Here is a 9,567-nt window from a genome sequence, read left to right on the forward strand (position 1 = left end):
GGAGAATAAAGAGGAGCTGCTTTACTTTGTTCGCTGCTCGTTGGGGTGTTTGACAGTACTGTCAGGGGGTCTTAGACACGAAGAGAGCCAGAGAGCATGAAGTTAGTGAGTTAGGTTCATTTACACGCAACAAACACAGAACCAAGAATACACACTAGTGTACAAGCAATCAAATGTTCCCCTTCTTTCTTTCTCTCACTCTGTTCCCATGTACTCTCCTCACCCTATTTAGCTTTCTGTCAAAGACACACACTTGTGTAGTAATTACCCATTCAGTGTACTGATTTTGTCTCCATGAAAATCCTCTAATGCAGGGTTTTTCAAGCCCTGGGACACGACAAAAATAGGCCTCAGAGAACACAAAAAAATGAAACCCGTTTTAACAGGTACAAATCTGTATCTTCAGATAATGTAGATGAAAACATGAAGTGAACCTGCTCGTAACCTCCATCTTGAGCGGCGCTTGTGTTCCTTTATTTAATATGAATGACATCGCTGCAATCCAGTCAAGTTTATGTCCGGTTCACCTTGCTGAAACTGTTAAACATTACATTACCTTTTCAAGAAAAAGACAGACTAAGCCACTGGCTCCACGAACAACTGAAAACGTTTGCCATCCTTCTGAGCAAGCAGGAGGAAGCACAAAAGAAGATGGCAGTGAGCAGCGAGCTTCTGAACCAGCCAAGAAAAAAAAAGGGAGCTATGTTAAGAATGCATTCTTAAAATTTGAATTTGTTACCTATTACACTATTAATCAAGATGCTAGGCCAATGTGCTTTATTTGTGCAGGGCAGCAAGGGCTTAACGGTTAGGGGTCTGGGTTATTGATCAGAAGGTCAGGGGTTCAAACGCCAGCACCGCCAAGCTGCAAGTGACTATTCGGCACTTTAGCAAGGCCATAAACTCTATCTGTTCTGTGGTGCTGTCTCAATTCCTAACAAGCTGAGATATGCAAAGAAAAGAATTTCTCTGTGCTGAAATGTGCATCAAATGTGCTTCTTCAATTTCTAGGAATATGTTAGTGAATCATGGTTATTGGGCAAATAAACCCCATGGGAATTTTTTTTTTCAAAGATAGCAAGTTTTCGTTTTTTTTGTTTTGTTTTTATCTGCCCTTTACAACTACAAATACTGTATGTATAAAAGTGAGATTCTCCATTCCTACTCAGTAGAAGACAAAGCCAAATGAAAGCTGCTTCTGATACTTCTTACAGAGTAGACAGGCCCAGGCTGTTCATTAAGTATGTGTATCTCCTTTAGTGAAGTAGTCATTGTTCAGTTAGACGCATTGTTTATGTTGTATGCGTCATGTTAAAAATCAACGTCACAAACATGGGTCATCTGAAAAAATAATGTGAGAAAACCTGTTCTAATGCAATAAAAAGTAACATTGCACTGAAGTTCTCTTCGCAGTTTCACAGGATGGGACAAAACTGCAGTGTGAGTTGCATGTGAATCTATCATTTCATAAGAAAGTAGGTATTCTTCAGAAAGTCCTGCAGTATATCATTATCCATCTGTTTTCCACACATGTTCACATATTGGGATCTTCTTCAGCAGCAACAACGGGTTACTTCAATCTGAGAGTGACTTTTGGTACAACTTACTTGACCCCAACCTGCCAAAAAAAAAAACCTTTAGAGTGTAAATGTTCGAGATGGAACCCCTCATTGTGAACTTTAAAATGCACAGATATTTACATTGTGATTTATACAGTGTGAGCGTAAGTCTGTCATGTATCTCTACTACTAATCCAAGGTGCCATCACTCACCTTTAAACATGTGTTGAGCAAAAGGAGGATGCTAGACATATGTGCAATGCTATCGCCTGAATTCGAGTACCCATTTTCTTTGTTGAGTACTCGAGCTGTCACAATGACCAAAATGGTGATGAGGGATGCACCAATCCCACTATTTGCATTTTTGATACAATACCAACATCGCAGCTTGGGTATCAGCTGATACCTGATGCTCTTGTATTAAAAGTAAACAACTTCACAAATTCTTGCCAAGTATGGAGAAACATCAGAGGCGCAAAGTTGTCTTCCAAACCAAATCGAACATACCTAACCACCTACTGAAAAGAAGGATTGGCTCACACAGCACCAGGGACATTAAAACCTCAGTGAGATCTGATTGAATTATCTTTGTGCAACATTTATTAAAAATTCCATATCACTATGGATGGGAAAGGCCATACTGAAAGAATCAAAATGAAATGAAAACCGAAGAGATTCACAATGAGCCTAACAAATTACCAAAACTTCCAACATTTGTATATTTCTTGTGACTCCATCATTCCATTCCATCATTCCTCAAAGGTCAGCAAATGGTGTTATGGAAACCACAGCAGAACGTTTGTGGAAACCTGTTCCATCCATCCCGAAACTCTTGAACTTTCATTACATTGTGTTTTTCATTTTTGCCTTCTTGGCTCTTGTACAGTTGATATAGTGGAAGATAATAGAGGTGAGGGGAGACAGACAGGGCGAAGGAGTGAGAAAAAGACAGCACACAGACAGAAAGATTGGTAGCACCTCAGTGTTATGAGCTTTTACTACCCAGACACCATAGTGCTACCACACACACAGACACACACGCACACGTACACACATCACACATAGCATTCTTCACGTTAGCTCTAACTGGACAGTTCTGGGAACCTTTCTTCTGCTTAGAACAGCTATCATGTTTTGTGTCATTAACCTACATTTATTTATTAAAGTCACTTACAAGTGAAACAGAGTACACTCTCTAGACATTCTCAAGGGCACTCCTGGGAACTAACAACCTTCATAAATTCATTAACTAAGTTCAATAAGACAATAAAGGTCCATTTTTTGCCCAGAAAAACTATTGATCATCACATTCATATGTGCTTTTTGAAAATCCCATTCCAGATTTAGTCCCCCTTTGCTGTTATAATAATCTCCACTGTGGGAAGGTTTTCTAATAGATTTTAAAGTGTGGCTTTGAGGATTTATCCAGTCAACCACAAGAGCATTAGTGAGGTCAGGCACTGATGTTGGGTGAGGAGGCCTGGGGTGTTGGCATTCCAGTTCATCCCAAAGGTGTTCAGTGGGGTTGAGGTCAGGGTTTTGTGCAGATCACTCGAGTTCTTCTACTCCAACGTTGGCAAACCATGTCTTCATGGACCTCACTTTGTGTATTTTCATGCTGGAACAGGTTTGGGCTCCTTCGTTCCAGTGAAGGGAAATCTTAATGCTACAGCACACAGACATCCTATACAATTGTGTGCTTTGATGAGGCAAAAACTTGCGACTGACGCAGCAAAAAAGTTATACATATAGCAACATAATAAGTGGACTAATACAGACTAAGAGGAATGAATGAACGTATGATTATCCTCTTCTAATAAAATTTCTAATGCAGTAGGTCATTGTCCAGCGTTTAAGCTATGATTTGGGGTATTCTGTACTGGCATCATGCATACAGTTTATGATTAGACTGTGGTTAGTGTGTTTTTCTCAAAATGGTTGTAATATAATCAGTAATATAATGGCTTTCCATCGAAACACTAATGAAACTTCAGGTTCATCAGTGTTTCCATGTACCTGCATGTTTCTGATTCAGAAAATATAATCTGCCATGTACAAATGCTAATTAACACGCTTAGTAAAAACAAACCAGCCAGATTGTGACTCAGTTGATGTGTATTAAAGCACAAGCTATATGTAGAGCATCATGGTGCGTCACATTGCATATGTGTGTTTTCTTTTTTCTGGTTGCTACACATGCTTGTTAATTGAGCAACTATGCATAAAAAACTAAAAGCCTGGACATGAAATGTGCTTGTCCCACTGACATGGGCTACTGAAGTTTCAAATCAAAAACATAAATTTTAGTAAATTTTAGACAGTAAATCATTACTCTGAGTGGAAATTGAGTTAGTCGGCGTTAAAAAGTACCTCAGAGTAAAAAACACTCAGAAAAGTGTGTAGTTTATCATGATATCAATATTATATTGTCATATTGTCCAGTCTTAGTGTTTCACCATTATTAATCAGACTGAAGGCTGGCATAAATGAGAAACTCCACTGTTTATTTACTCCTGACTCCTCTTCAAGCTGACGCCCTGGACTTCTGCCAGCGGCGCTCTCTCTTCTCATTCCGTCTCTCTCTCTCTCGCTCTCTCTCTCTCTTTGGATCACTGACCACACAGCTCATGACTGGAGCTTTCTGTCTGACTCCTCCTGTAAAACACCAGGGCGTACGAAGGAGACTTTCCACAAAGCGTCTAAGCATCACAGAGAGTTATTATCTGGACGAACATGTCTTGGAGAAGAGAGATCGCTCTCAGTGGTTTTAGATTCAAGCCAGCGGTGTTTCCCCTCTTCAGTCTGAGAGTCCACAGAGTCAGCAGTGAACTGGCGTGCTACAGCTCTGCTCTTGGCACAGAGGTGCGAGACGGAGCAGAGGCGGACTGCGGGACGGCTGTTCTCTCATTCCTCTGACACTCAGCCCTGATCTTTTTTACTCCCTGTAAACATTCCTCTCCCCAAATCTCTGGCTCAGCCTGCTGAAAATGGCCCTTATCACCTTTCATAACCCTGTTAATCTTTCATTAATTGAATTGCTCGTTCTTATCTGTTTGCACTGGTCTAATGTGGAGTGGAATGTTTGTCTTGCTCTAGGGATAGTGGATTAATGAGGTGTGTGAAGTTTGCATCTCACAGACATAGGCAAAGAGCTTATTAAAGCTGAATATAACCTTGGTGTAGAATAAGGGCAAAATACTGTAGAGACAGATACAGGGAGAGGTGGTGTGGAAAGAAATAAAGAATTATTCAGTCCTCAGGAATTTTGTCCTTCCACTGAGTCTTTTATTACAGTTGTTTCATGCACTTGTTAAAAGCCAAAAGCGTTTGTTCTACAGTAATGATATGTCTGATAATGTTTATTAATAAGCCACAGGTCAGGGGTTCTCTCAGGAATCCTCCCAAAACCTGACTTTTCATCACATAAAAGGAAAAAAAAAAGAAGAAGAAGAAGAAGAAGAAGACAAACAGGGAAAGCAGTCAACTCCCTCAGAGAAAACCCGCACAAATAAACAAAAAAAACCTGCTCCTTCACCACACTTATTTATTACTATAGCAAAAGCAGTTAGCAACTTCATGGCTGTCCTAGGTAATAAGTATCAGAAGTAAATAAAAAATATGTCATTTCTGTCTATATACATCTTATACTGTCTGTCCTGGCTTTCATTTATCACCACTCATAGCCTATAGCTAAAACAAACACTCAAACAAACCAAGAAGACACCTAAGAGGCGCTTACTTTCTGTCTTTACACATCTTATACTGTCTGTCCTGGCTTTCATTTATCACCACTCATAGCCTTTAGCTAAAACAAACACTCAAACCACCTCAGAGGCGCTTACCTTTCTCTCTGGTACCAAACTTTTTTTTTTTTTTTTTTTTTTTTTCCAGGCCGAACTGTTCCACGTTATTCTATAACACCAAACGTCTGTTCGTTTACGTGTGAGGTTTTAAAGCCTTTTAATATTTAATTAATAAACACCGGGGGAGAAATCCGACCGCTCTGAGTGAGACTGACTCACTTTCTCCTAACGGAGTCGAGCGCGTGCCGATTTAACTCCTGCGCTCGCGCCGCAGAATCGAGTCACAACTGGAGAGCGCGCGCGGCCAATTAGCGAAGGGTGGAGAGAGAGAGAGAGAGAGACTGAGACTGACTGTGTGTGTGTGTGTGTGTGTGTGTGATGTATCTAATGTAAATCCTATAGGTTATAATCTTAACTGACACACTACTGTACAATACTGTGTGTTAAAATAGTACACCACCATACACATACCATAAAATGACCAAATCAGAGTTTATATGTATAAGCTACAGATTATGCAGTAGGACTTCTAAAACCAAATAGTATAAATAGCATAAGTGCCGTCTCACAGCAGAGTCCGTGGTTCAATCTTGTGCTCGGGTAACCTATGCCTCTATGTAGAGTTTTGCATTTTCTCCCTGAGTTCGGGAGATAGGATTCCTTCGAGTTCTCTGGTTTCCTCCAGCTGTCCTAAAAACATGCAGGTAGACAGACTGGCTATTCTAAATTGCACCTGAATGAGTGTGTGAATGTGTGTGCATGGTGTCCTACAATGGACTGGTGTCCCATCCCATACTGGGATAGACTCCAGATCCACTGTGGACAGGAGTGGTACTCGATGTGTTCTCCTGCTGTTGTAGCCCATTTGCTTCAAGGCCGTGCATTCTGAGATGCTTTTCCGCTCAACATGGTTGTAAAGAGTGGTTAGTTTGAGTTACCGTAGTGTTCCTGTCAGCTCGAACCCTTCTGACCATTCTCCTCTGGCCTCTCTCATCAACAAGATGTTTCCATGTAAAATCTATAGATCAGCAGTTTCTGAAATACTTAAACCAGCCTGTCTGGCACCAACAACCATGCGAAGGTCAAAATCACTGAGATTACATTTTCCCCCGTTCTGAACCTTAACTTAATTTCTTGGCCTGTATCTGCATGAATTCCTATGTAAAGCACCTTGAGAGGCCTTTTCAAAGGTGCTATATAATATATGGGTTGATTATTATTATTATTATTATTATTATTATTATTATTATTGCACTGATACCACATGATTGACTGTGACTGACTGGATAATTGCTTGAATGAGAAAGTGTACAGGTGTTCCTTTTAAAGTGGCCAATACATGTATATGCTACCATAAATAGTACATCAGCAAGTAATCTTTAGTGCTATGTAAGGAGTATGTACTGTATGTGATTGTATACAAAAAATCAAATGTAATATCAACCAAAATGGACTTAAATTTATGAGACCAATTGAGGCAGACCAGGATCGGCTTACAGTCACCCAATAACAATGTGTGTTTGTGGGCCAATTTACGTCATGCCTAATATGGTATGCATGTCAGGTCCAAAACCACATGTGATCATAATGAATAGTCTGCCAAGTAAGGACTACTCCACTACAGAGTTTGGAAGTAACTGCATTCATTTACAGACTTTAAACTACACAAGTCAATTATTTGCAAGTATTTTAAACAAAACAGAAACAAAACCAGTATAGCAAAAATAAGACCGATGCATTGGTGGTCGTGGTAGTCCTTAATGAGTGTGAGGATAATGAGTAAAAGTTTAAACCTAACCAATAAAACCCCTAGTGTTGAATTAACTCTGCCAATGTTGGAGTCCAGTGAATACCATAAGAGTTCCTTCAATGTTGGGGATTGTACTGTGTATACACAAAGCTACAATAAACGTCGTTTCAGTCATCTGGGGCTGTGATGTCATTAGGTCTGTACAATGAGTTATACTGGGCATTATGAAGGATGGTACAGTCATAAAATTCCCCAGAGCTCTTATAAAAGCTACAATTCGGTCATTGTCTGGAGAGCTGTGCCATGTGCATAGTCCAGTCAAACAAAGTCTTGGTGTACAAGAGAGATATTCTGCTTTATGAGCTGTACAGTGTAATGTGGAAGTGGATTAGACAGGTCAAGAATAAAAATTCAATTAAAAAAAAAGTTCTCAGAACAGAAAATGACTCAATGGAGAATTCCCATGTAGGAGCAACTAAAAAAAGTTACTCCTAACTAAACCTTAAGACCAAAAGGAGCAGCCCGGAAACTATGATTAAGGCACATGATTATATGTTTCTCTGTGTGTGTGTGTATATGTCTGTGTGTGTGTGTGTGTCTCCATTTAGTAGAATGAACCACTGCACTTTAACCTACATTTCACATGAATTTCACCATAAGACACCATTTCCTTAACATACTGGCATGAATAGGAAATGTTCATGGAGTAATATAACTGGTTTTGTACAGTACAACTTTGCTCAAATGAGCTAAATGAAACACTATGTCTTTAAAAACCCAAATCTGCAGATAGGAATCTCTAAGGATGTATTTAGGCTGTTAGGGGAATCAGATTTGATTTGATTTATAACATTTTTCTTGTCTAAACACATAGAATTTAATGCATTTCAAACCTGAACATGTTTACATTCACACATTGGTAGCTTGTTGAAACATACAAGTCTGATCATGACATGGACATTACAGATATTCCAGACTGCTCTCGAAAACACGAGTCTCTGTGTCTGACAGTAAACCGGTGCAAAGGGCGTAGCACAGTGAAGAGCACATTCTCTGAGCCAGCAGGGTGTGTTCAGAGTGGACTGACCCGTGTGTGTGTGTGTGTCAGTCTGAGAGATGACCTGGCTTGGGTGTTGATAGTGTGAAGTGACTGGATATTTTCTTCACACTGAGCAAAGGTGGGGACTTTTTATATGGACAAACTGTGCTCTAGGCTATAATATTTCACAGTTTATAATATGAAGCTTCAAATCAACACCAGATGGAGTTTTTTTTAACATACTTCATATGCAGACCTATGAGACATATACATTCACATAGCGTAGTTTCTGACAGAAATATTAATGCTTTGAGACCAGTCACCTGTCATTGCTGGTTTTGCAATAGTTTGAAGAGAGGAGGATTTATTTTTCCGATGTGAAGCACCTCATCGACATGGCTTTTAACTCCCTCACTCACGATTAGCAGGTGGAGGATTGTCTAGAAATCTCTCCAGGAGCTATTACTCAAACAGCTTTGGTGTGCTTCGTTGCTGAAACGAAGGAAACTGCACCTGCAGGATCTGATTAATGTGTATATTATAAGTAGCCAAATGCAGGCTACATTGGAATCTGAATTTTAATGTTTTTACTGACATCTGTGACATTCACTCAGTCAGAACAGCTGTCAAACCAAACACAAAAAAGCCAATTTACTCATTCACTCATTTACTTCTGGTAACGAGTAATTTCTTTTCACGCTGACTTCATCTAGGTGAGCATTAAACCCTGAAAATGCACAATGTTCAGAAGCATGACCGTAGAAAATAATAGAGCAAACCATGGTCTCTCCATGTGAAAAAACCCAAAATCTTAAGTATCACCTGACTTTTGCCTCACTTCTTACTAAAAAAAACCTATATAGGTAGCTAAAGTTACCACTACATTTTCTCCAAAATCGCATATCTACCTATAATCCTCTGTTTTTGTCCAGCAAATAATGGGTGTAACTTCTGTTTAATGATCAAAGCATTCACTGAGCTAATTAAATATGATATTATACACTGAGTCTAAATCACATCTGGGTATAATTCACATAATAATATGCACTCATTAACCAAATGCTTCTGTCCAGGATAGATTCTCACATTACAAATACAAATTACAGAGCTGTCAGGGATAATGTATAAGCTGCCTTTGCACTGAAACTGTAAAGAAATAACCCTCAGGTATAGAAATTACTTTATTGCTGACTTCTTCTTTGTAATAATTTGGATAGATTTAAAGTCAAGTTAAACTGAATATTAAAGGTCAAATATATGATATGATATAAGGTCATATACACGAATAATTAGTTAGGTAGTAATAATTGTGAATGTAGTAAAAGTGTAGAAAAAGTGCACAAAAACTACAAAAAGTTACCAAAGAAACAAGATCTTCGTTAGGTGTGCTAGCACTTTTATGGCTACAGGAGGTGA

At 39.2% G+C, this 9,567-nt stretch overlaps 1 protein-coding gene across 3 annotated transcripts in view; it reads right to left on the reverse strand.

Moving 5' to 3' along the window:
- The window catches only part of sema3d (sema domain, immunoglobulin domain (Ig), short basic domain, secreted, (semaphorin) 3D), a 39,270-nt gene extending 33,650 nt beyond the window's left edge, over nucleotides 1-5,620 (reverse strand). For 2 of the 3 annotated variants that reach the window (XM_026927334.3, XM_053234997.1), the window contains exon 1: nucleotides 5,402-5,620. The gene's annotated coding sequence lies outside the window, so the exon portion shown is untranslated. The remainder of the gene's footprint in view (nucleotides 1-5,401) is intronic. The other variant, XM_026927332.3, reaches the window with a different exon arrangement.
- Between the last annotated feature and the right edge of the window lie 3,947 nt (nucleotides 5,621-9,567).

The sequence above is a fragment of the Pangasianodon hypophthalmus genome, chromosome 6 (assembly GCF_027358585.1).
Source record: "Pangasianodon hypophthalmus isolate fPanHyp1 chromosome 6, fPanHyp1.pri, whole genome shotgun sequence".
NCBI lineage: Eukaryota > Metazoa > Chordata > Actinopteri > Siluriformes > Pangasiidae > Pangasianodon > Pangasianodon hypophthalmus.